At 40.8% G+C, this 25,231-nt stretch overlaps 1 protein-coding gene across 2 annotated transcripts in view; it reads left to right on the plus strand.

Annotated features, from left to right (window-relative positions):
- The window catches only part of tbl1xr1a (TBL1X/Y related 1a), a 59,227-nt gene that overhangs the window by 10,695 nt on the left and 23,301 nt on the right, over positions 1 to 25,231 (plus strand). The window contains exon 2 of one of the 2 annotated variants that reach the window (XM_072390211.1): positions 14,123 to 14,181. The gene's annotated coding sequence lies outside the window, so the exon portion shown is untranslated. The remainder of the gene's footprint in view (positions 1 to 14,122; positions 14,182 to 25,231) is intronic. The other variant, XM_072390210.1, reaches the window with a different exon arrangement.

Genomic DNA, 25,231 nt, shown 5'->3' on the forward strand with positions numbered 1-25,231 from the left:
ATTCTGAAGAATGGGCTCCTCCCCTATTCTCCAGCAAAGCTTTGACGTTTGCATGACTGCTGCTCTCCTTCTCTGGTTGATTATGTGTACTCTGCAGCTTCCACCTTAGACCCCAAGATAGTCCAATTTCAGAGTTTGTGTGATTTATTTGATCAAAAGCAATGCTGATATCAAAGAATTTGATCTGAGACATGACCCTGGTGTGGACTCACCGTGTCATTGCAGGATTGAAATGTATTTTAGAAACAAGCATTTCTCAAATTTTTGGCCGTCTTTTTGAAGACTGCCACGATTAGTCGACTAGTCACGATTATGTCGACTATTAAAATCGTGGATGACTAATTTAGTAGTCTATTAGTTTTTATTTTTTTCCACTGCTGTGTCTGGCTTTCTGTCCTTGACACACATGCACAGTAGTGGTAACCGGGGTCAGCCGTGATGTCACAGGAAGTTCAACCAGACGGGCTCTGGTATCATGGCTACCCGGCAACGGAGCTCAAAAGTGTGGGAGCTTTTTAAGAAAACTAACTCTTAGTGCTATGAGCTTCTTAGCGAATTTGGGAAACGGGGCCATTGATAGCTGTAAACGTTAACATTAGCGATGACGATTTGATTAATTAGCCTTAGCACACATAGTTAATGTGTTTTCTGTAATGTTATAACAGTGATGTGTTTGAATAGGAACGCTAATGTTTTCTAACGTTATGTTTCAGTGCTAAAAAAGTACGTTCATCTTCAATGGACGCTTTGTTACAAAGCTAGCTACATGCACACCTCAGCAAGCAAATGTCCTGACTGAGTCCACACTGAACATGTTGGTGTTATGTTTGAGTCAGTGAGACCAAAACTTGTTGTGAATAATTCCTTAGTTTCAGGTGCCTCCCTCATTTGATTTAAATGCAGCTATGTTTGATGCCAGAGACAAATGAAGGAAAGAAAAACCTAAAAACAATCCAAAAACCTTAAGTATTTATTTTTGTGTGTTTGCTACACAGTTAAATAATTGTTTGTTGCAGCAAGCTGCATATTTCATGAAAGGGTTAATGAAATATGATAATAATTGTCTTTTTTTAGTTGGCATATACCTTAAACACTCCAAGCTGAAAGTTAATGATGGTTATCTAAGAGCAGCTGCATCCTGGTGTGATAAACTGTATGTTTTATATTCAATATGCAATATACGTCAAAATCAAAAAATGTAATCGATGATCGGTCGACTATTAAAATAATTGTTTGTGGTAGCCCTAGTTAGGTGAGCATCTAAAATTTGTTTTGTAAAGGACTCTGCAAGTGAGGTGAGACTATTTTCACATTTATGTTGCATTCAGACCAACTGTAGTTGTTGTAAAATATTATTCCTGGCAGTGAGACCACTGTGAGGGATGTTTGTTGCTGCCAAAACCACCTTTTCTTAACAACAGACAGAACTGTCCAACTGTTCTTTACCAGCTTCAGTAGCTTGTAAAATACACTAACTGTTAGTACTTCAAGTCTTTAGTATATAGTAGTCTTGGACAACTTGATTCTGGTTGTTTTACATAGTTAATTCTTTTAGTAAAATGGTATTTATTGTTCCACAGTGTGAACTTCTCAGCTTTGCTTTAGTTCTCTAAATTCTCTCATTCACCCTCACCAACTCATGCATGAACACTATCTCATCACTTATCAGTTTTTGCCTCCTTATTTAAATGAGAAGTGAAGACCAGGAATAAGTTAAACAGGTGGGATATTTGGTGGTTGCTCTTGAGGTTTAATTGCATCTGCAAAACTCCAGTGGGGTGGCCTGTGTGGTGTATCGGCACGTACATTTAGATGAGTCCAGTTTTAAGCTGTACTGTTGTTATTCTGAGGATGCAGTGAAACGTCCTGATTTCTTGGAGGTGATCCGTTTCTTTTTTCGATTGCAAATTTTTGATTTGAAATAAATAGAATAGGAAAATTAAGCTGATCTGGAACTGGTTGAGAATTCAGTCGGTTTCTTGATTTGTGTGACAACAACTTCTCACATTGTGGCTCGGAAGTAGGGATGCAACGAATAAATCTTTGGTAACCGAAAAAAAATGTTTATATATATATATATATATATATAGGTGTGCATGTAGCTGAAACATAACGTTAGAAAACATCGCTGTTATAACATTACAGAAAACACATTAACTATGTGTGCGAAGGCTAATTAATCAAATCGTCATCGCTAATGTTAACGTTTACAGCTATCAATGGCCCCGTTTCCCAAATTCGCTAAGAAGCTCATAGCACTAAGAGTTAGTTTTCTTAAAAAGCTCCCACACTTTTGAGCTCCGTTGCTGGGTAGCCATGATACCAGAGCCCGTCTGGTTGAACTTCCTGTGACATCACGGCTGACCCCGGTTACCACTACTGTGCATGTGTGTCAAGGACATATATATATATATATATACATATATATATAAGTTGCATATATATATATATATATATAGGGGGTTCCTCTGCAAAGACCTTTGATACTACTGCTTTATTTAGACATTTAAAAGCCAAACACCCGGAGCAGCTTGCTCAGTATGAGAGAGAGTGCTGCAGCAGCAAAGAGGAAATCCCCGTGTCCCGGCACCCCCACTCCGTCCGAGGGCGACGTCTTTGAAAAGACGAAAAAGTTTGCAAAGGACAGTGCCAAAGCAAATGGAATCACGAAGATGGCAATGGTAGACTTATGCCAAAAGGACAATAATTAATTTTTTGTGGGTTTATCCACTTTTATGCACTTAAGATTTTTTGGGAAAGCACTTCTAATGCAGGTTATGTTTGCTAATATAAATGTAAAACTACTGGAATATTCAAATGTCAGAATATTAAATATACATTTACTTTCTTTGAAAATCATGTCTAAAAATGTGTTTTTATTTATGCAATATTTAAAAAAAAAAAAGACAAACTTAACAACCACATTCGGTATTCAGCCAAGCATTTGATTTCAGCTACACATTTTCAATTCGGTGCATCCCTACTCGGAAGCTAAACAACCCGAAGTATAGTCGGGTGGATTATTGACACGTATGACTATGCAACCGGAAGTACGACCCCAGAAGGGTTTAAATGCCCTCAATAACAACTTCCAGCCTGTCATTTCGAACAGGAGAAGCCTCTAAGTCTTCAGTAACCACAGAACAAAAGCAACAGTCAAACATGGCTTACCGTACTACCGTACTTTCCGGACTATTAGCCGCACCTGAATATAAGCCGCAGAAGCTAAATTGCATTATTTGTACATATACAAGCCGCACCTGACTATAAGCCGCAGGTTTTTTATGTTTAATTACCATATGGTTCGTGCACAGAGGGGATTGTTGGGAAAGAGGCAACTGTTTGGGGAAGCTTCTATTTATTAACATTTCAACACACGTTTTCAACCATTTAGTGCAATAGTAGCTACAGAAGCTACAGAACATATAAAGCTAAAACAACAAATAAAGTAACACTGTAACACGACAGTAAGTCTAAATTGCAGTAACACGGCTGCTTAAAATATACGATTATCAGCATACCAGAAAAGTTATTACCGTAATCCTCCTCTTCATCAACATCATCAACAAATAAGGTGCCTGTAACACGACAGTAAACCTAAAATTGCAGTAACATGGCTGCTTAAAAAAAACGGTTATCAGCCTACCAGAAAAGTTATTACCGTAACCCTCCTCTTCATCTTCGTCTTCTTCCTCCGTACTAAAACCACAAAATTCCTCATCTTCAGTGTCGGAAACAAATAGGTTCAGGGCTTCGTCAGCCACTCTCCCCTCTTTCGATGTCGCTCTCAAAACCAACGAACTCCTCTTCGTCACTGTCGGAATCGAACAGCCTCTGAAAGGCCTCAGGTGTGGCGGCGTCCTCCTCTCCATCACGCAGCGGTCCAGCCTTTCTGAACCCGTTGGTGATTGTGGATTTTTTTACACTCTTCCACGCCATCAGGATCCACTCGCAAACTTGTGCGAAGGTGGCTTTTCTCATGCGACCTGTTTTGGTGAACGATTTATCACCCTTCGTCATCCACGCCTCCCACTGAACGCGTAGTGCCACTTTGAACGCACAATTGACACTGATGTCGAGTGGCTGCAGATGCTTCGTTGTGCCCCCAGGAATCAAAGCTGGAACAGAGTTTGTGCTCTTGATGGCTGCTTTAACCGAATCTGTTATATGCGCCCTCATACTGTCCAAAACTAGCAAAGCTTTTTTTTGCCGAAAGTATCCTCCAGGGCGTTTGACGTAGCACTCATTCAGCCACTCCTTCATTACGCTTTCCATCATCCACCCTTTCTTGTTGACTTTAAAGGAGATGCCGTTTGGGATCTTTTCTTTTGGCATTGTAGTCCTCTTAAAAATCACCATTGGCGGAAGCTTCACTCCAGATGCTGTGCAGCCAAGAACACAAGTGAAATTTGTTCGCTCGTGTCCAGTGGTTCTCAACGTGACGGACGATTCACCTTTCTTGTTAACAGTCCTAGTGAGAGGCAGGTCAAATGTTAATGGCACTCCATCCATATTTATGATCTGGTCCGGTCCGATGGAGTATTCCTCTCTTTCTTTGTGTGAATTCGCCAAAGTTTGTTATTTTTTCCTGGTAGTCGGGAGGGAGTTGCTGGTACACAGTCGTCCGCGCCCTGATGGACAGTCCCTTTCGCTTCATAAATCGGAAACACCAGGATGGTCCACCTCTAAAATGTTCAATTTTCATTTCGGTGGTGACTGCTTTGGCCTTCAGTCGGATCTGCACGGTGGAAACACCTCGGCCGTCTGTTCTTTGTGTGTTCACCCAATCTTCGCGAACGTCTTCAAGTTCGGGCCATTTGCTTTTGTGACCTCTGAAAGCTTTTTTTGACTTTTTGCATTGAGACAATTCTTCCTGCTGGCGTCTCCAACGTCTCACCATTGACTCGTTGATTCCAAGGTTACGTGCAGCGGTTCTATTTCCTTCGTTTACTGCTAAATTGACTGCCTTTAACTTAAAAGCTGCATCATATGCATTTCTACGTTTGTTTTCCATAATGAGGGTGTCTCACAAACTGTCTTGCTCACAATGGCCGTCTATCTCGCTGTCGTTCTGTCTCGTACCACTCCAGTAGAAGTCTGCTTCCGGAGGACCTCCGCGTTCCCGTGCGCGCGGCTACTTGTGTGTTGAAGCAAATGTGACGTCAACATGGTGGATGGTAAAATCCATAGATTTAGGTATTCCCCTAGTGGCCGTTAGCTGTAAAAATCCATAGATAAGCCGCACTGTTATATAAGCCGCAGGGTCAAAAAATGGGGGAAAAGTCGCAGCTTATAGTCCGAAAAATACGGTATGTAGTTTGTTAACTTTGGGCACTGGGTTAGGGAATCACCCTGATATAAGTGGTATCACTATGTGCTAAAATCCTCTAATGGTCTTATTCATTACTAGAGTTCGTAAAATTTACAAAAACTTCCTGTTAATTTTAGAATATCTTGTCAACGTTTTTTCAAATATTTATCTACTTTATCATAAACATAATTTACTGTTATATGAGCACATTTTAAATGTACTGTGTGGTTTCAGAACAAAGTGTTCTAAACCACCATCTTTGCACTTTGGACCATTTTGTTATGGACACCTCTAGTCTTTGGGTGTCCTTCTGGCTTCTGGCAGACTGTGTTGGCCGTAGGATAAGATGACCACGCGCAGGGCTTGGTCTGCTTCAGTGGATTGGAATTTGGAAAGGTTGGATCTAGTAAGTGCTTTGGTCTCTTTTGTGTTCTTTGAGCTAGTTTGGAGTGTTTTCTTGTGGTGTGTTGGATTGCATTGTTCTGCTGGAGGAGGTACATGTCTAAGAAACATCTTCCATGGACTAAACTTCCTTTGTTGGTTATTGGTACTACAAGCATAAAACGTTTCTAGGGATCTGTATTTAAAGTAAAAAATATTTTCCATCATTTTTTAACAATCCCACCCCTGATCCTCTGACACATACATCAACCCACAAATAAATAAAATACAAATGGCGAGTGACAGCCATTTATGCTTGCTGCTAAGTTCTGTGGTGATACAAGATTATAATTAATAAAGCTCAAGAGCTGTCTATGTAACAACAACAGACTGCTTCATATGTCAGTATAACACTTGCGCCGGATGATTAGCTCTGACGTGATGGGGCATAGCCGGGTAAATCCATTCCTTATTTACTGGCAAAGAAGACACAAGCATGATGGTTCAGTTTCCTTCTCTCTGTCTCTGTTTATTTTCCTTACTGATAATTATTTCACCTCTTCTTGTTGTTAGCAGGAGTTTTCTATTGAGAATGACTTTTGCTGCCTCATAAAAAAGGAAAATGCTTCTCTTTTTCATGATTGATATATTAGAGATTTTTATTTGTTATCAGATTATTTATTAGTTGATTTATTTGCATAACATGAACACTCCTATCCCAATTATGGATTGATTTGTGCTGCCAAGGCCCAAAATGCCCCCCATCCCTTCTCAGCTTTCTGCAACATGATTTAGTGTTTCACTAACCAGGATTTCTCTCTCTGATCATTTGTTGCTTGTGCAGCTTGTAAGAAGAGCGCTGAGGTGTGTTTAACTCGAGCTAAATGCCACGGGATCCTTGCCCAGCTGTGATATACTGTCTGGTATTGTCAGCACGCTTCTTGAGCCTGGTGCTGCTTCAAAAGTTGATGTGTTTTATCTGTAATCTGAAGGATCTGTGCTTGGTTAGGCTTGTCTTGTATGGCTTTGGATCAGACAATATTAAAAGAAGACTGATCTCTTCATAGATTTGTGGCGTTAACATGGACTTGGGCCTATCAGCCATGTTTATGATGTGGCATTATTTTTAAGTAGAGGCCGTGTGGTCCATAAACTCTCTCTAAATATAGGGAGCACTTTGCTTCATGTGGAGTACAGTCTCCTGTGAGAAGAAATGTAATGCAGGATCTGACATGAGCAGTGGTGCAGAAAAAAAAGCATGTAGGCCAGATTGATTGACTAAGTGTTTGGGCCAGTGACGATGTCTCTGCCTCACACCTGCAGCTCATGATCACTTTTTAAATAGGTTAATCTATTAATTAGTTAGTTAATCTAATGATTATTTTCTCTTTATTGAATTAAAATGTTGATTAATTGACAAATTAATTATAACCATAACTGCCATTAATTTTTCAACCTATACTGGTTCTGCTTGATTTATCTAAAATCATTATTCTGATTATTTTGTGATGTTCTTGTTTCAAATACATGGGACAGATGCAGCCATCAAACAGGCACCACATAGTTCCCAGAGCACCTCCTTTTTTTCCATTCTTCAAAGGGAATGCAAATAAAGTAGCATTGGTTAATCACTTCGATCAAAGGTTCATAGGTGCAAAGCAGGGCTGTCTCCTCTGCCCCATGGACAAACTGGAACAATCTCAGTATCCAAAGTGTTAATGTCATGAGACTCATCAAACTTCACTGGGTTCTCCAGCCGTGTGTAGATCATACTCATCATGGCATCCATGTCCAGAGCAGTGATGATAATGCACAGCCTAAAGCCATCTTCAGTATTATATAAAACAGATGTTCTTAAGGGAAAAAAGAGTAAAGCATTGGGAGAGGTGGTGGTCGGTCAGGGGTTGTAAAGACATGACTACTAGGGCTGTGACGAGATCTCGTTCCACGAGATCTTGCAAGATTGAACTCGGCGATATTTCTCGTTGCGTTAAAAATCTGTCTCGCAGGATTTGTGAGCTATCCAAATGTCCATTTGTGACCTGTGGGGGCAGTAATGCGCATTTGCTATGTCTAGCCTGCCAGAACCTGGAGAAGGAGGGGAAGCAGCCAGAATGTCGTTGGAAAATACCGGTATTACCATTGAAGATGCCCCCGCCACTTTCAAGTCGTTTGTCTGGCAGATGTTGGGTACCCGGCAGAAATGATAAATGGCAGTAGAGCGACTGATGAGACACGAACAATAGGCAAGCATTGTATGAAAATGACGTCGTACACTGTGGTGATTTAGTTTCTATTTGTGGAAGAAGAAGTTTATTAAAAGCTCATGCTTACATCATGCATGTAAAGAGTTATAATGAAACATTTGAAAATGCATGTGCAGCTCGGTTAAATAAGTCTGTTGGTCCAGTCATATATTTTGTCATGGTAGTTTTCTTAAAATTTCATCTCGTCTCGTTCTCGTGAACCCAATATCGTGTCTCGTCTCGTGAGCTGAGTGTATCGTCACACAGTGTTTGTAATTCTAAATAATGTCTTGTACACAAATGGAAGTCTGCAGCTACAGGTGGGGAGGCCCATGGCTGGTTCTGCACCTCTGCTAATATGATCAAAAGTGGAAGCTTTACCATACAAGCCATCAGTGTTTCCCAGCAAGCAAACTGTCTCACAGAAACACTGTAAGTAAGTAATCATGAAATAATGACTTCCATGAAGTGACGTTATTTTTCTCATCATTTTATGAAATCAGTATTTAGTCAGCTGACATACTGGGTCTGACATTTCATTAAGCACATAGAGCATAATTCAGTCATATTCATTATGCATTCTTGTATTTGAAGGTTTCTTTGGAGGTTTTATGTTTGGTGTAAATGGGACAGATAGATCATGTGTTTACGGTGCAGCTGTTGCTCAGGAGGACTAGCCTACCAATCAGAAGGTCGGTGGTTCCACTCCGCTTCCACGGGCCTCATGTCTCCTTGAGCAAGGCACTGAACCGCTGCGGATGCGTTCATCTGTGTATGAGTGTGTGTGTGTGTGAATGTTAAACAAAGCACCGTGTTGCCTGCAAAAACACTATATAGACTATTATGTGCTGTATGAGTGTGTGAATAAATGGGTAAATGCGGCTTGTAGTGTAAGAGCTAGACTAGAAAAGTGCTTTACAAGTACAGCCCATTTACTATTTCTGTTTTCTTTGGCACTAAAAAGTATAGTTTGGTTTTCCACCTTGACCCAAACCAATCTGGGTTTAAAGGTGGACACTCCACTGAAACGGCTCTGTTGGCTGACAGAAGCCAGAACGACAGCTAAGTCCTCAGCTTCATTTGACACTGTCAACCACGGCATCCTTTTGTCCATACTCTCTAGTATGGGCATCACAAGGAGAGCACACTCCTGGTTTGAAACATACCTCACTGAACGGCCTTTCAAAGTATCTTGGCTTGTTCACACTTCTGCAGCGCACCACCTCACCACAGGGGTCCCCCAAGGTTCAGTACTGGGACCTCTTCTCTTTGTCATATACACCAACTCACTGGGACAGATCATCCGATCACATGGCTTCTCATACCAATGTTATGCTGACGATACCCAGCTCTATCTGTCATTCCCACCTGACGACCACACGGTCTCGGCACGAATCTCAGACTGTCTCAGGGTTCCCACGGGGTCTTAAAAAGTCTTAAAAGCATTGAATTTATGAATTTGGAAATAATACCTTAAAAAGACTTGAAAATGTCTTGAATTTTTAAACATGGATCTTAAAACTTAAAACTATATGTAACTTCTCCGTATCGCATTCTCCTCAAAAGTTTCGTTTGTCAACCACTATTATTTTGATTAAATTAACGTAGCCTAAATAAAGAGTGGTGGAACCAATAATTGAGAATGCAGCTGCTCCGGGTCTGAACACGTCATTTTGCGACAGCACGGGCCACCACACAGAAACAGACCACAAGCAACAAGCCAAGCAGAAGCGAAACACAAGAAGTTTGTTTTTAATGTTAGTTTACCCATTTCATGTTTTATGGGGAAATATAAATTTAACGACGCTTGGCGAGAAATGCAAGCATTTTGTCACTGGTTAAAACCGGTGGACAACAATGTATGCCAGGCTTTTTGCACTGTATGCAAAAAGAACATTCAGCTTGGTACCATGGGCGTGAAGGCTTTAGAGTCTCACTCCAAGTCGTCCAAGCACATCAAGTCAACCAAAGGGAAGTATCAAACTCCTTCCATCGCCGGAGTATTTCAACCCGCTAACGTTAGCCAGCTAGCTCTTAATGTGCCTGAAACAGCTAACGTAAACCAGCTAGCTGCTAGCGCTACAGCCTCCCCAGCTACAGATCTAGAGTGGATCTGCGCGCAGCTTTTGGGTCCACACCAACGATGAAAGTTTAATTTTCATCGTTGGTGTGGATTCAATTGTTCAGGATTCTCTCTACTCCCCATATTCCCAGCATGGAATAAGTAGCTAGCTGATGCAACCAATGTTAAAAATAAAGTAGAAAATAAAATAAATTAAAAAAAGACTTGAAGAAACCTGTAGGAGCCCTGTGTCTCTCTGACATATCGACATGGATAAAAACCCATCACCTCCAACTAAAACTCTAAAACTGAACTGCTTGTCTTCCCCGCCACTACTGCAGGGTTTTGACTACTACAGCACCCTTCTAACTGGTCTCCCAGCCTGTGCTGTGAAACCTCTGCAGATGGTCCAGAACGCGGTGGCGCGTCTGGTCTTTGATCAGCCGAAAAGAACACACATCACCCCTCTCTTCATTGAACTCCACTGGCTACCCTTAGCCGCCCGCATCAAATTCAAGTCACTGATATTGGCTCCAAAGTGCTTAATGGAACGGCTCCCATCTACTTGAATGCTCTTGCAAAGGCTTACGTCACAAATCGGTCACTCCAGTTGTCAAAGGATTGCCGTCTAGCAGATCCTACACCACGCCTAAGACAATCCAGACTCTTTTCTACCAAGCGCTACCAGAACAGGAGCGTCCCTGTCTGTCTTCAAACAACTCTTGAAGACCCAGCTCTTCAGAGAGCATCTCCTATCCTAGCACTTACCTTGTACTTCCCTCTATGCCTGCACTCTGTCTCTACGCTGTCACCTCTGACGGAGCCTGACTAGTGGTTTCCTTCTATTGTTAACTTTGATGTTAGCTGTAATGTTGTATTGTCATTGTAAGCCGTTTTGGATAAAAGCTTCTGCTAAATGCATAAACATAAATGTAGCATAAAATCATCTTAATGTTCCACGTTTTTTGTGTTTTTGTAACATTTACAATGATTTTATATCATGCTGATGGGTTGGACAGGCCTCCCTGCAGCTCTTCCTGTTTCTTAAACCCGCCCCTTACAAAAATGGAGCAGCGTAGCATAGCTCTGTTCATCCATGTCTTGTGATGCAGGAAAAGTGCAGCAAGCATAGCACTTTGCATTCAGGAATCCTTCTGTTGCCTCCCCAACTTGAGGGTTTTTTCAGCTTTCACAAAAATAGTATTTTTATGAAAGTGTCAGTAGCAATCCGATTAGGGATAGTCCCATATTTATTGGCAATGTGTTGTAATACCTTGCTAATATACCATCCTAGGCTGATCTCAGAATGTTTTGGTGGTAGCTGAGTTGAAGCCTTTTGCGGATTACAAACCTCATTCCTGGCATGCCAGGGCCGTGTCCTCTAGCCAAGTACATTGCAGTTTTGAACCCTTAAGCGTTTCTAGCCACACCCAAATTCCCCCGCTGGCTGTCTTAGAGGTAAAGAGATCTCTGTCTTTGCTCTGCAGCCTCCCCAACATTAAGAGCCAGAGGCGCAAGGAAGGGGAAGAAAGGAATTAATGGAAACAGTGACTAAAAGGAGCAATGCACTGAGGGAATTCAGGTCAGGGAAACTGAGAATGTGGCAGTGAGCTGGGAGGAGGAGCTCTTATTGTTCACTGATTTCCAGTGCTCAGTATTATGCATATCATCAACATCAGGTAGCACTTTACTCTGAAGCCATAACAAGTAGCACAGAAATGAATCATCGTTTCATTAAAAATGGGACATTATTGACTTCTCAGATTACGTATCAGTTGATTGCTCCTTATGTTTTATAATGGTTAACCACGTGAACTGTGGGCAGGTAACAAGCATTAGTGCTGTGTTATCTCCCTGTGTCCTAACGCTGGAAGTGTGGGGTGTGCACAGCATGTGTGAAACGGCATGGCCTTCGTTTTAGCTCCCATGTTAACAGATCCATGCCGGCTCCGTGAAATGTGGCTGTCCCAGTCACCATTAAGGTTGTTGGAAAAAAATCCATTTTCATATATGAATGTATACTAAAAATCTGCATCTAATTAGATACAAGTGCAGTTTTCATCAACTTCTTCAGCTGCGACCCCTCCCCACACCAGCAGCTGAACACTGTTGGTTGACAGCTTGAAGCTGACTGCGTTTTGCTCACATTGTTGGAGAAGACAAGAATTTATTTATTTATTTTTTACAAAAGACGAGCATTGAGACCGTGCCGGGACAGAACTGAGTTAACGATGAGAATAAGATCTGTTCCTGCTTGATGTAGTAAGTTAGTTTATAAGATAAAAATACTGCAAAGAAGGGAACAATTTGTATTTCATGTACCACTGTCACTTTTGATCAACATTTGCAGAGAACTAGTTTGCTGATTCAACCTCAGACAGAAGCACCTGAGTGCATCAGGTCTGTCTGCAGCATCTTAAAGGCAGGAGTAAACCGATATGACAATAACAGCCGGTCACACAACTATTCAAGAAAAACTACCCCAGTGCTTTGGTGAATGTCTGACCTTCAGAAACGAGTCAGCCAAATCAACGATGTTTATTCCACCTTCACATCGATACTAACAGAAAGCTAAGCCCAGAGAAACGCATTAGGGCTGAGTTTATTTGTTTTAAAAGTATATTTGACTGATCTTCTTTTAAAGGAATACTTTGAAAGATGAATATTTTCCCTTTTTTGTAGGTTGTCTGTATATGATTCAGCCATAAATGCATCAGTTCTCTGGTTTTAAAAAAAAAAAAGTTGATGTAGCCCATTAAGTTATTTCTTGTGTTCCAAGTTTGCAACTTTAAAAAGTTAGTCTAGAGCCTTGTTTTTTTTTTTTTAAACATTTGATACTGTGTTTTTTTCCTCTTTAGTATAAAAAGCCAGCTTTGAAACCCCTGTCAATCCTGGCAGCGATGCAGTAGTTCAGCAATGCACAAGCTTTGTTTAGTCATGTTGTTAAGACGGTCAACCCCATGAGCTGCTGGTGGAAACTGTGAGCTTTTTTTCCCTGAAGTGAGGGACTCTTTTACAATATTAGTGCAGACAGCAGCAAATCAGAGCTACCTTCTCTTAGAAAGTAATGTATGCATTAGAATCTGTTTAAGATGTGCACATCTTGTGCAAAGTAGTTTGTTTGGAACAGACAGTTGTTTACATACCTTATTTATTTATTTATTTTTACAACCTGCATTAATTACTTCTGTTTGTGAGCCAGCATCCCTTGTCCTCCCTTTTAGCACAGTGCACAGACTGAGGCTGTGAAGTCAGTGAAAAGGAGGAAGCGGGCTTCAGCTGCAGTTACACAAATCAACAATGTGGCACTTTCTGCGCGCTTGTGTTTGTGCTCAACAGTTTAACTGCTGTAACCGGCAGAAAGTACCAGGAGAAGTCAGAAATGTTCAGAGTTCAGTTCCAAGCTCCACCCTGAAAGCACCAGGTGCTCTCAAATGTACTGCCTCCCCACCAGAGCCATTTTGGAAGGTGTAAAAATTCTTTCTTGTACTTTCTTTAATCCCATATTCCTGCAATGACAAACAGGAAAAAGACCCTCTGGAAGCCAAATACAGAAAAGTGTCTCATTAGATGAGGAATAGCATCAAATTTAGGCGCCTGGGCAGAGTGTGTGGGGGCTGAAGCAGCTGGCCTGAGTTCCACTGAGAGCAACTGCTGTGTGCTGCATGTCTGCCACCCCCTTTCTTCTCCCCACAAACAGGAATGACACAGATACAGGTCGGAAATTCTGAAAGCTGAGACATTCCAGAACATGGTCCTGTTTAATTTCAAATATACACAGTTTTAAAGAAGTTTGGGAAGCTCATGTTGTGACCTCCTTCTAAGTGCATTATATATACATAATAAGTTTTCTTTTTTGGTTAGATACAAAGTTAAGTGAAATAATGAGTTATTTAGATTTAAAGCACATTTTCAGCTCCACTTTTGTTATTAGAAATCAGTGGCCTGTTAGAAATGAACGAATGTCTAATAAAGACGCTTCCAAAAACAAACTTATCTTAGATTTGTCATATGCAGCGATATACCACTTTATTTCATAACTTGACCTTGACACGACATTGCCAGCTTTACTGTGTGTTGTATTTTAAAGGCCTCTTGTTCTAATCTCACTTTGTGTTGCAGGTTCTGAGTCCATGGTACAGCGCCTTGACTGAACATACTGGTGGTGCATACAGACTGTGGTGAGTAATCTGCAGCCGGGGTTGCCTCTCACATGTTTTTGCCTGCCTGCTTACAGCTTGGTAGGTTGAAACTGCTTTCAGAGGCTGGACATGACAAACTCTCACTGGAAAAGCTTCCTCTATTTTGTTGTTGGCTCTTTCACAATGACGTGTTTTAAATAATCGGTCATTTTCTCATCACCAATGTCCATTCTTTTTGCTTGATTGCCGAAATTTGCTCAACTTTTAAACTTGGTTAAAAGCCAGGGAGAAAAAGTGTGTTTTAAGGGATGATTTAAAAACCTCAAATGATCCTGCAGATCTGATATGCCAGGGCAACTTATTCCAGAGCTTTGTGGCGGCCGCCCAAAGCTCGGTCACCTTTGGTTTTTAGTTTTGTTGTAGGGTTGACCAGTAGCAGCTGATTGGAGGATCTCAGTGTTCTGTGACTTTGAATGAGCTCAGTCAAATACCGGGGGGCTGGGCCATTAAGAGCTTTAAAAACAAACAGTAAATTTTTTTAATTTGTTCTAAAAGCAACCGGGAGCCAGTAAAGTGACGCAAGGACAGGGGATATGTGGTCACGCTTGTGTTTGCCAGTGAAGAGACGGGCAGCTGCAGGGGTGAGTGGTCCAGGCCAAAATAAAGTGAGTTACAGTAATCCAGTCGTGTTAATAAAAGCATGGATTACAGTCTCCAGATCTTTAGGTGGCAGGTATCCTTTTACTTTCGATAAAATCCTCAAATGATAAAAACTGCTTTTCACGGCCGAGCTAACCTGGCGATCAAATTTCAGCCTGTTGTCAATTTTTTTTTAATTTATTTATTTTTTTATTACAGAGGACCAAATGTTTGTAAGGGGGCCCAGAGAGCCAGCAGGAAAGTCTACTGGACCACATCCAAACATTATGATTTCGGTCTTGTTTTCATTTAGATTCAGAAAGTTTGAGGTCATCCAGGATTTAACATCATTTAAACAATGTCTTTACGGAATCATTGGCATTGGATGTCAAAGGCATTTTGGATGTACTAAGAAGAACAAACATGTTTGAAGAGACTTGAGTTTGCTGACTGTATTTTGATTATCACCTGTGATTACAAGAAAGTTTGAAAGCTTTTGTTTGGTTTGGTTTCAATTAGACAAACGGCACTCACTTTCTTTAGCAGTGAACTTTGCTCATTTCTTCAAAAATGTGACCCACAGAACCTGCAAGTCTCCTCGATGATACTTGTGTCTATACGTATGATGATACTTACCAATGACTTACCCTCTGGTGCTCTGCTCATGTTGTTTTATTCTCTGGTGAAACCAAAATGCTTTGCTGTGACAGCTACACTGCTGATCTCACCCACTGTGCCAGGTGCTGTGGAAGTGGCTTTGTTTTCTTCAGTTCAGTCCTCAGCTTCCCCCATGCGACAGTAACTGCCTGTGCATGGCTTTCCTTTTAATACCAGCCAGCACTCTTTTTGCTTATACACAACATAATTGTCTCAAGTGGTGATGCATGGTGTTGCAGAGTTGTGGAAGATGAGTTTTTCTGCCTGCTCATAGGAAACAGCCACATTTCTCTCTGCATTTTAAGGTCTTGACCATTCTGTGTAAGGTAGCCTGAGATGATTGGCTCTAATTATGTTGACAGATTAGATTGAATTTAATTGGTTTTGTGCTGAGAATGACATGCATGCAACCCAACCTGCTTCAGATTTACGTTGGTACTGAAGGGTCTCAAGACAAACTACAGACTTAATTTGTTTGTAGTTCATTTGACTCTATTATGATGATTTTGATTCTTAGATTTATGTCAGTTTAACAAGCGTGTAACAACTGTGTGCTGTGTTGAAAGAGATGTATACATGTTACAGTGCCAGAAGGCTTATTTACAGAACAAGTTTAGTTGCCATTAGACTGAAAAACAGATAATCTCTATCAGAATCTGCTCTTTTCCTTTATCTGCCTTTAACTTCTTAAAGAAGTTTTAGAAATGTGCTTTACCTTTTTCAGAATAGAATAGAAAAATACTTTATTCATCCCCCAGTGAGGGGAAATTCAAATTAGTTGAGTAGCTCAAAAAATGATAAATATTGACAATGATTTCATACTAAACAATAATGATAATAATAATCAATGAATAAATAAATAAAATAAATGTGAGAAGAACATGCCAGCAGTCACTGTTAAAAAGCCTTATGGCTGTGGGGACAAAGGACCTCCTGAACCTCTCAGTCCTGCAGCGCAGTGAGATGAGCCTCTCACTGCTCCCATCTTTGATAAAATTACAGCTATTTCAGGTCTTCTTCATTTGTGTTTCCTGAAAGAAATGAAAATTACCACAAATCCTTGTTGTGACAAGGACCTGGTCAACTCTGAAGCACACCAACCCTATTTGTTGGAGAAAATGGACATATATGTCCCTTCACTCTCTAAAAACGTTGCATATGTATGCATCATGACACTGGTGGCCTTTATTAGTACATTTCTTGACAGAGAGAGAGGGTGATGACACGTGGCAAAGATCAAAGATGCTGTAGTAAATGCGTTGTATACAATGAGCGCAGCACACTGCTTAACGTCTGTGTCCACCGGGGTGTTCCTTACATCACTGCTGAGAGGAAGAAGAGAAACACAACTTATATTTTTTTCTCCACACCTATGAACGACAGCACGTAGCATTTATGAAAGGAGAAACTGAAGTGGTCCTTGGGTGTAACTGAAAATGTTAAAGTAGGAAGTGATCAGAGACTGTCAGTGTTCAGTCCACACCTGCACAGAGCAGAGGGCATTTTGGTCTTTGTACTCTGCTGACAGTTTCCTAGTTAATTGTATTGATGGCAAAGCTTGCCCAAATAAGGCCCAAGTTAAATGTAACACGTTATGTAAGCAGTGTTATTTTCAACATTTTAAGTGAACTCGTTAGATTTGTCAGACACTGGGTATGGCCTGACTGCCTATAATATAGAGTTTGAACACGATGTTTTTTTCTCTATATTCAACTATTATATTGCACTGGCAGGTCATTGGGTGCTTACACACGAGGTGGAATTTACCTGATCTTATTCCAGCTCGAGACTTAAACCTCACTCACGCCTGCCCACAGTCACCTAATTACCCCCAGCAGTCAATAAATGGCCTCATCCTGTTTGTTGGTTGCACAACCTCAGTTCTCTCAAACTGTTTCTGGAAATGGACTTCCAGTGTAAAACCTGTACACTGTGTACACGGTGATTCCGCCTTTCGCATCTGTCTTCAGCACCTTGTGTCTTGAGCCATTTTATTAGAGTCAGTCAAAAGGCGCATGGGGTTAGTGTTAGGAGTTTGTCACCATAGAAACATTTGCCCGGCCTGGGATGCAGCACAGGATTTAGGGTGTCGTGCATAATTCCATCCATTTAAATATTTAATTAATGAGAGGAATTGAACACAGGCAGCAGTGCAGAATGCTGGAAGAATGCATAGAAATGCTGTAAGATGAAGTAACTTTTACCCCGCTCAGCATGCTTTGATTGATAAATCCAAGATGGCGCCAGCAGGGTGCACAGTACGCCGCCTGTCAGGCTTCTTTGGCCTATTGATTATCTCGACTGGTTTATGACTGCCAGTCACTCCTCAATATCCGAGCGGCTCACAAGTGGCTTATAAAGTATGATTTGGGAGTTTATACCTCTTGTCTCCCTCCTCCTCCATTCATATCAGCTGTACCTGTCCCGCACACCTTACCTCATCCCTCGCAGAAAGTGAAAAGGGGAAAGTAGGATAGTGTTCTAGTGAGGCTTAGGGCTTACCTGTGCTCCTCCCGTTGTGGTTTTCGGGGCTTTCTCAATTGTGTCAGCCTCACCCCTCGGTCGGATGAGTTCAGACACTTTTGGATCCTGCCTGTTGTTTCCGGTCCTTTGCCTGTGGGTCATCTGGCTGCTCCCAAGGAGGCTCCTGTTCCCCATCAGCCCCGGGTCCACAAGCGTGTAGAGGATCTCTCCAACCTTGTGAACTGGATTACGTGAATTTACTGGAGAAAAAGGAGCTCATTCTCCACCTGGTACTTGTCAAAACTTTCCTGCTCAAAGACTTCTTTGAGTTTCTTACAGAGACTTGGTTTCACAGTGGTGAGTCAGTGGCCTTTATCTGACTGTTCTTTCTCTAGCTTCCCTCAGTCCACTGGCAAAGATGGAGGGCTAGCGTCTGTGTAGAAGTCCAGCTTCTGCTGTCGGAGAACTCTATCAAACACACACCCTCGTTTTGAATCACAACCAAAACTGAACAAGGATTTTCTTAAAGACTTTTCAGACTTTGCGGCTGAAACTGTTGTGAATGCTAAGCGTTTGATGGTTGTAGATTTTAATATACATGTTTGTTGAGACTCTAAACCCTTCAAAGACTTTTTACAAGTGATTTAATCTTAATGTCATACAGTTTATAACTGGTCCTACTCATGAAACGGGACTTTAGATCTTGTGTTGTCTCATGGTTTAAGTGTAAACATTGCAAAAGTTTGTGACACGATTTTTCAGACCACTTGCCTGTGTTATTTACAACAACGCTTTCTACTTAAGTGCACTTCTTAAGTGCCTTGATATGACATTTGTTGTAATTTGGCGCTATATAAATAAAACTGAATTCTTCTCCACCTAAATGGTGCGCTGTGACGCTCCGCCGGTGCACGTTGAACCGTCAGTGTTCCGCTTCTCGGCTGCTGTTACTGACTCTGTACTTCCCAGCCTGATTGACTGTTATTCTCTTAGGCTGCAGGTCTTCATGCACAGTTACGATTTACAGCTCAAATCTGATTTGTTTTGTTTGGCTGTTAGCATTAGTGTCTACGGATTGCTGTGTGAACAGCTCACGCTCCTGAAGTGACTCGCATCAAGCCCACAGACCATGCCACAATGGTGTTTACTGACGCTACCATGGTAACGGCAACTGGTACTGCAGGACTGTATGGCTTAATGATAAAAATTTCTTCCATTCTTCCAGAACTTTAGGATGTTGAGGAATGCCTTTCATCACATTTGTCAGCACCTCTCCCCGAGACTTTCAAGAGGAGACACGTCATTCAGGAGATCCATCTGAAAGCAAGTGGGAGGGCTATATTGGGTTGCAACGGGGGCGGGTTACCGCACCTTGGTCAACCAGTTTGACCTTGCAAAGTTCTCAGTTTGTGCTGTTGTGCATGACTTTAAAACAGACCCTTCAAGTCTAGCTTGCACCTAAGTGTCACCCTAAATACTAATGACGTCTAAAACTTCACTATCCCTCCACTGGCCGCTTGTTTCACTGCTGCCCTCCATGTTTCTTTTGATTCTGTTCCTGGCTCCCACCTATCTCTGCCTGTGGCACGCTTTATTTTCTTTCTTCAGTTAACTTTATTTGTCATTCATTTACAAAACAGTGCAGTGCGGGTGAAAATGACGTCAAAGTTGCATTAAATGCGACTGGCTGTTCAGACTGCGGTTGCATTCAAAAAATTAAGATGCGTATCCGATTCAGTACCACATTTGAAAGTGGCCCGATTCTGATTTGAAAATGTCAGATTCAATGTGACTTGCGCTGTTCACACTGTCAAAATCAAATCGATATGGGTCACATATGAGCAAAAAAAAAAAAAAAATTGGATTCAGGTCACTTGCAACTGCAGTGTTAATGTAGCCTTAGTGTCGAGGAGTTTGCTGACCTCTTTCATCATATATGCATGGCATTTTTGGAAATTTAGAAACATTTTTGAAAGACCTAAAATCTCTTTGGAGGTTCTGACGGACCATCTGTTCAATTATCTGAGAGCTGTGAAATGCAAAAACACGATATATGTGTAACCTGGTGTCCCAGATCCTTTTTAACATTCTTAATGGCCTCATTAATCCTTGTGAGTCCCCATGTGTTGCACAATCACTGTTAAGTTTCTTTCACTGCCATTAGCTTCTTATCTCTTCTCTGTGTTATATCCTGCTGTCTTACATGTGAGTTCAACTGTTTTTGAGCAGTTTGAGCCTGTGTCACTCTTTGAACTTTCAAAGCTGGTTCTACAGTTAAAGCCTTCATATTGCCCTCCTGATAGTATTCACCCCACACTGATTAGAAGTGGTTTTAGCTCTATTGGGCGTGTTATTTTGACTTTGACTTAAACACCCCTTAAAAAAGTTCCTTTCACGGCATTAGTGGCTGAAAACAGCCACTAACTTTTAACTGCTGTAAAAATATCTCAGATAAAAATTTTTTCGAAATTTTTTTTGCACAGATCTGTTGATCCACTTCAGCCCTGATCAAAACTACTAAATCTTTTTTTAAAAAAAGTCGAGATTTTAACCCTTTGAGTGCCAATTAAAGAGATGAAGTCACTGATTTTGGGATGGGAAAAACACAAAATTACCTATTTTCAAAATAAAAAATTATTGGAAACAGGAGATTTTTTTAACCACTGACGCCATTAAAGGAAGTTTTATGAAAATCTGATACGGCACAAAAACTAAATGTGCATCAAAGTCAACTATGTTACTAATCTTTGACATATCCACGACAGTGATGACGTAAACATTTTCTGATGTCCGATCACTTTTTGTATTATAAATAGGTAATTTTGTGTGTATTTTTTCCCATATCAGTGACTTTATTTTTTGAATTGGTATTTAAAGGGTTAAAATTTTATTTATTTTTTTAATTTAGTAATTTTGAACTGAGGTTGATTTGCAGGTTTATGCAAAAAAATGAGAAGAATATTTAGCTGATATATTTTTATAGCAGTCAAAGTTAGTGGCTGAAAACACTAACCCGTGAAATGGTAGTAAATTTGTTTAGTGTATTATTGACTAGCGAAAATTTTGAAATCAAAATTTCAAATTATGTCAAATTAATGTTCCTCACCAAAAATCATGCCATTTGCTGTAATACTGTGAAAGTTATGGTCAAATTAAGAGGAAAAATTACCCCTAGTGGATGTTTTTGTCACCAATACTCTAGAAGGGATATATATATATATATATATATATATATATATATATATGTATTCTTTTTATTATTACTATATTTGTTGCTGTACTTGTTTTACTGTCTTGGAGGTACTTGTGCAGCTACGTTCTCCTGTCTCCTTTTCTTGGGCTCACTACTGGGGTTGGGTATATATGGGGTCACCCTTAAGACATAATTTCTTCTTCTGCTAAAATGAAAAAGAACATTGATTAATGAAAAAGAACACAGGAAAAAGAACAATTGATCACAAAAAAAAGAACACCTGTCTCACTTTAAGTTGTGTCCCAACCGCGTTTAGGCATGATATTGTCCAGCCTCTTTTAAAGTACTCGATCTACAGCCTTCAGTTCTTTCTTACAAAAGGCTTATTTCTATACTTTCCTTTCTTTCAAAAGTGTTGGAGAAAATTGTTCATATGCAATTACAGGTTCGCCTGGATCATAGTGAGATTTAAAAAAAGTTTCAGTATGATTTTAATCCCACAGTACTAAAACAGCACTTTTAGGTTTTAACCGACCTTCTTATAACGAGGTCCGCTATTGCCTCTAGGGTTGATATTTAAAAAACATGGCCTTTCTTAGCACTGCTTTACATTTTCAGATTTATGTCCCTTTCAAAATCAAAAGGCAATTCTACAACTAAACTGCTGAATTGTCTAAAGGATCTAAAGGATAAAGAGGCTTGGGTGATGTTGAACTTTCTAAATTATAATAATTAGAAAACTGAAATGAGTGGGGGAAAAAAGAAAACTGAAATAATTCTATTTGGTAATTCTGAGATACTATATCGTGCTGTTTGCGTTCTTGGTCCACTGACTTCTTTGACGCTAAAAATCTTGGAGTGATTATTGACAACAGTTTAAACTAAAACAGCAGATCAGCTCAGTGGTTAAAAGTGTTGTCTTTTTCATTTGGGGCTGCTCAGAAAAGTCTTGGAGAAAGTCATCCCATGGCTCGTTGAGTTGGACTATTGCAACTCCCTTCATTATGATTTATCAATGGTCTCCTTCACCTAATGTCACCTACAGTTGGCTCAGAACGCAGCTGCTCATATGTTATCTGGGAGGAGACGACGTGATGTTGCTACCTGCTCTTCACTGGCCCGTTGGTTTTAGAATCCACTTTAAGATTCTGTTTCTTGTTTTTAAAGGTTTAAATGATATGGCTCCATCATATAAGTCAGACAGGCTACACCAACATGTTCCAGTTAGCGCTCTGAGATCTTCAACCCAACTCCTGCAGGTTCCATATTCCAGGCTCTAATCCAGGGGTGACGGAGCTGCTCCCAAATTGTGGAACAGTCTGCCTCTTTCTACTAGAGCTGCTCAGACACTTTAAGGTTTTACGTCCTTACTTATACCTATGTTTTTGCATTGGCTTTTAAACACAGTTGAGCTTGACATTTATTGTAACTTTTTATTCTATTTTTATGATGTTAATTGCACTTATTGTTTTTATTATTTCATTGTACAGCACTTTGGGCAACTGCAGCTGTACAGTAAATGTAGTATATAAATAAACTTGAGCTAGACCTTTGTGCACTTTCTCTCACTCTCTCACAAGTCACTAGGCTCCTGTTGATGTTACAGCATCTCTCATTAACTCTCTGAAATAAAGGTTTTATTGACAGTTGGCCAGTTCGACAAATACCTCTATTTTTTTTATAACATTATAGTGTTAGGAGTGGGGTCACCTTAGAAATATACTCTGCTGTGTCCTCAAGTCTGAATTTCTAACCCATCCAAAGAATCCTGAAGACAAAAATGATTGGACTCAGTTGAATGCTCCACATTTCTTTGTTTCGTTCTCAACCAATTTACATCTTTTCAGTATTTTCTGCCACATATGAAATGTCAGTTAGAATTCTGACTTGTCTGGGAAGCTCAGCTGTGGCACATTCTACAAGTCATTATGGAAATGCTTCGTGGCAGTTTACTCAGTCTTCCTCATACTGCAGCCTGAGCTTATCTAAAGCAGCTCATGAATGCAGCTTTTTGTTACGGCTGCAAAGTTATTGTACTTCTCTCTCACACCTGAAGAGGCTCACTTCCCACAGCAAATCTGCTAACGTAGACTGGGTTCTGTTGGCCTGCTGTCAATTCTTTGAATGAATCACTGTCAAGATATTGGTTGAGCTGCTCAGGATGTTCTTTGAGACACAGCTGCTTGTCAACAGGTCTCAGATGGCTTTCTCTTATGGCTCTGTTAAAATGTGGCTGGGGGATTGAACTCATAGGTGCATCTTTCATTTCTGTCTCAGAACATTTATTCACTTTTTTTGTATCTTCATGCTATCTCTACATATACTGCAAGGAATCTATTGATAATATTTGTTCGTCCCAGTTTAACTTAAGTGTGTGCTACTTACCTTTAAGGGAATGCATTCAGCAATGTTCAAAAAGAGTGTATTATTTGATGTTTGACTATCTTAAACTCACTTAATTTGTGTTGACCTAATTCATTATGATAAGGAACTCTACATTTGTTTCTCCATATTGATAACCTAATAGATGAAAACATATCTATCTGTAGTTGTAATTTCTAACTCTAGAGTTCTACTGTCTTTAATTGCAGCTGTGTATGTACAGTTCTATTACAGGAATTCCAATCAGACTGTGACCATGACTTGCTCCAGATACGAGCGTGAGACTTGACCTTCTAAAGAGATTCTTAAAGTGATTGGTGTTCTGACTTAGACAAGGGCTTCTAATCCAAGCCAGCGCGACAGCTCGCTGTGAGATAACCACTTCTGATTCAGTGGCCCCTTTCTAACGTGCTGTTTTTCAGAGCAGGTTTAACTGCTCATTAAGTGAGGTTAGCTGGCAGGACCTGCTACCATGCTAGCATCTGCCACCAACAGATAGCCAGTCTCGATGACCGGACATAAGCCTTAAGACCAGTTACCCCAGAGAGGGGAGGAGAGAGCCCCATGCAGATTATTGTGTAACTCAATAGAATAGACTAGAAAACCTTTGTCACTGCACAGTCATACTTAATACTTGTACAATGAAATTGGAATACTGTTCCATGTTGGCATACAAAGGCAAACACTCACAGTAATGCCAGTATATAAAAAATATTTTAAATTAAATTATAATATTTACACAATATGTGTAGATTAAAAGAAGTAAACTGAATAAAATATACAATGTTTGAAAATGAAATGGTTTACTGTGCACATTGCACATGGCCACTAGGTCGAGGAGTTTCATTGATCAGGGCTGATGTAAAAGCTGTCCCTGAGTTTATTTATCCATGACCTCAGTGCTCTGAATCTCCTGCCAGAGGACATCTGGTGTCCTTGGTGTGTGCAGTCTCTTGGGATGCTATGTACCCTCGTGAGGTCCTTCAAGGAGGGAAGAGGGTAGCCAATGATTTTCCGAGTGGTGTTAAGGACCCTTTGTATTGCCTTCTCGTGTGCCATGGTACCGCTTGAGAGCCACACAGAGAAGCACTATCTCGGCACACTCCCAATGCAGCAGCGGTAGAAGACAGGTCGATCCCTCTCAAAAAGTGGAGATGCTGCTGAACCTTCTTCACAACTTCCGAGGTGTTAGAGCTCCATTTGAGGTCTGCGTTTGAGCACACACCCAGGAATGTGAAGCGAGGCACCCTCTCCAGACACTTCTATTGATGCAGATGGGCCCCAGGTCAGATTTCCTCCTCCTTAAGTCAACAACCAGTTCCTTGGACTTCGAGGTGTAAAGGACCAGGTTGTTGTCCGCATACTACCCTTCTGGCCCTCTCCCTGTACCGGAGATGAGCCCCACTATGGTGGTGCCGTCAGCAAACCTAACGACGGCATTGTCTGGATAGCTACTGAATCAGTCGTATGTGTACAGGAGGGGACTCAACACATTGCCTTGCGGAGAGTTGGTGTTGAGGCTGAGGGCTGTGGAGAGATGGGATTGATGGGAATGTATTGTCTCTATATGCGAACTGAAGTGGGTCAAATGTGGGTGGGAGACGGGACATGATGTGGCGTTGAACCAGTTTCTCAAAACACTTCATTATGACAGGTGTCAGAGCGGCTGCTGTTTTTGATCTTTTTAGGCAGATGAAGGACTGGGACAGTGATGCCTTTAAGATGTTGGTCAGCTGGTCAGCACATTCCCTGAGG

This window comes from Leuresthes tenuis, unplaced genomic scaffold (genome assembly GCF_036924035.1).
Source record: "Leuresthes tenuis unplaced genomic scaffold, fLeuTen1.0.hap1 SCAF_7, whole genome shotgun sequence".
Lineage (NCBI taxonomy): Eukaryota > Metazoa > Chordata > Actinopteri > Atheriniformes > Atherinopsidae > Leuresthes > Leuresthes tenuis.